The sequence below is a fragment of the Rutilus rutilus genome, assembly GCF_951802725.1.
Source record: "Rutilus rutilus genome assembly, chromosome: 23".
NCBI classification, from domain to species: Eukaryota; Metazoa; Chordata; class Actinopteri; order Cypriniformes; family Leuciscidae; genus Rutilus; species Rutilus rutilus.
In genome coordinates, this window is record NC_140233.1 from 12,671,607 (window position 1) to 12,674,359 (window position 2,753).

The 2,753-nt window shown below is 37.5% G+C and overlaps 1 protein-coding gene across 2 annotated transcripts in view; it reads left to right on the plus strand.

Moving 5' to 3' along the window:
- Positions 1-1,164: 1,164 nt before the first annotated feature.
- The window catches only part of tead1a (TEA domain family member 1a), a 39,253-nt gene continuing 37,664 nt past the window's right edge, over positions 1,165-2,753 (plus strand). Inside the window, exons 1-2 of one of the 2 annotated variants that reach the window (XM_084397432.1) lie at positions 1,165-1,320; positions 1,651-1,752. The gene's annotated coding sequence lies outside the window, so the exon portion shown is untranslated. The remainder of the gene's footprint in view (positions 1,321-1,650; positions 1,753-2,753) is intronic. The other variant, XM_084397431.1, reaches the window with a different exon arrangement.

Genomic DNA, 2,753 nt, shown 5'->3' on the forward strand with positions numbered 1-2,753 from the left:
GAAATCTGAAATCGCATAGCCTACTTCCCTACAGTAGTAGGTGAAAAACAGTATGTGACAAAAGACGTAGGCTATGTCCGAATTCATAGCCTACTCATAAAAGAATAGGCAAAAAGTATCCGGAAGACCTAGCCTACACTACTTCCAGTGAGATTCTGAAGTCTGCATACGATGGACACTTTACCATCCCATAAGGCCACGGGAGAGAATTTTAAATGGCAGTGAAGCGATATAACTGATGCTGGTAGATCACATGATAATGACAACATGATTAATGTAGGCCTAGTAGATACATCCAGATTACATTCATAGAACATACTTTTTTTAGTGGTCATGAAGCAATTACTACTTATTCAAAATAAGTAGGCTACCTACTCAAGAGAGTAGGCCTATGCGATTTCGGACGCAGCCCATCTCTTAAAGGGATAGTTCACCCAAAAATGAAAATGCTGTCATCATTTACTCTTCCTCAAGTTGTTCCAAACCTGTATGACTTTCTTTCTTCTGCTGAACACAAAAGAAGATATTTTGAAGAAAGTCGGTAACCAAACGACTGATGGACCCCATTGACTTCCATAGTAGAAAAAAAAAAAAAAAAAACTATGGAAGTCAATGGGGACCAGCAACTGTTTAATTACCAACCTTCTTTAAAATATCTTCTTTTGTGTTCAACAGAAGAAAGAAAGTCATACAGGTTTGGAACAACTTGAGGAAGAGTAAATGATGACAGCATTTTCATTTTTGGGTGAACTATCCCTTTAAGAACTAGTGTGACCAATAGCAGTTATTTGGGAGTAATCAGTCTTACTTTTCAGTATCAAAATAGGCCAATCTTTAATGTAACTGACTTTAAAATATTATGAACAGTCTTACTTACAGAAAAAAACTGGATGACCACCTTTTAAGACCATTTGCCGTTTAGGCTATGCAACCGGTCCCAAAAGGGCCACTGTAGCCTACTCAATAAAAATACATTTAAAAAAACGAATCTCTTCAGTCTTCAGTGAAGGGATTCAAAAGATTCGAGTCACTAATGAATCAAAAAATCCTCACCACCTCAGTCACACACACTCAGCCCCTCCCTTCGCTGAGGAGTTCTGCGAGTGACGTCACCCTGGCCCCGCCCCCAACGCAAACTCAGTTCTTCGCGTTCATTTCATTCTTGCCCTCATTCCGCGCATACTTCACATCGTTGTTAGATACGCAGAATTGTCGCGCTCTCGCGCTCCGACAAGAAGAAAAAAAGTGATCAGCTGGAAATAAACCAGAGCGTGCGCTCGATCCGATTACTCTGCATCAGACACATTTAAAACACTTGAGGTACGTTTGTGCTTTATACTAAGTTGTTAAAAGCGGTGTGAAGTTATAAACGTTATTTAGATTTTCTATAAAATTGCTTTTAAGTATAAGAATGGTAGATTTATTTATTTAAAAAAAAATTGCTACTAGTTATACTAACACTTTATGTGTTTTGGGTTGTACATTATGGAGATAAATACTGAGAGAATAGAGGATATAGTTTTATTCCCAGTTCTTAAAGTGCCACGGCAAAAATAAGCAGCCTTTCACGATGAAAACCGGGAAAAAAATACACTGTGCCAAACGCTAGTTAAATAAAACGATTCATTTTTTTATTATTATTATTTTTAGATTGTGCAAACACCCGCAGAGATTTTCATCATTTGTGGAGGTTCAGAAAACACCTTTTGCTTCTATCTATGCCAACTAGTTGACCACGATCTCGTTGTAACAGTAAGTTCATATTTACTTTAATAGTAAACCTCACGCTGTGATTCATGTTTCTGGCACGACTGAATCAGTGTCATTGATTTCTGCTTATTAACTTGACCTCAGTGACTTGGGGATGTTTAGGCGATTATTTGGTCCGGTTAACACCCCGCTCCCGTTTGCTTTCCTGAAAAACGCTAGTTTTGTGTACATAAATAAAGGATTAGGGAGAAAGTCCATGGTCCAGCCCCTGTTAATAATTAATCTGGACGTTAGAAAGCCCTCAGACTAAAATTAGTCTCTGGTCTAAGACTGTCTCAAAAACTGCCTACCTAGACAGCATTTTTTGGATATCATGTGTCATATGTTGGTCTCACTTGTCATATTTCCCTCTAAAAGACTGAAGAAACAGTGACATATGCTTTATTGCTGATTTTCAATTTTACTGTCTGACATTTAAATAGCATGCATTGAAAAGATAGAGAAATCTTTTAAGGGCTAAACTAACTGACCGGACTTGGAAGACTTAATTCATTCTGTGCAATCTGTGTGTGAAAAGCATTGTGAAATACATGTCTTATACTGTAGGACATAGGCTACTGTAGTACATCAAGTACATGTCTTATACTGTAGTGCATTTGAAGTATTATTTTTTGTCTTTCTTTTTTGCTGTTTGCCCCCCCCCCCCCCCCCCCCCTTCAACTGCTGTCTGACAGAGGTTTGTTGTCTCAGATGAGATCGACCCCCTTCGCCATTGTCTTGTTGTTTTGACTTGCCAGTCTATTTAACTTATGTAAACAGAGTAGATAAACCCTTTAAAAAAATTTAAATACATTCTTACGCTAGCTCCTAAACACTGTTTTTTGACTTCATATCAGTATTAAAAATCAATATCTGTGACAGTTTTCATTCATTTTTGAATGTAATTTAATCAAAACCTAACAAGTATTTTGAAGTGTAGGAACATATGGCCACTTAAGTGAAAGGGAAATCTGAACTTTTAGTTTTCTTCTCTTCCTTTATGA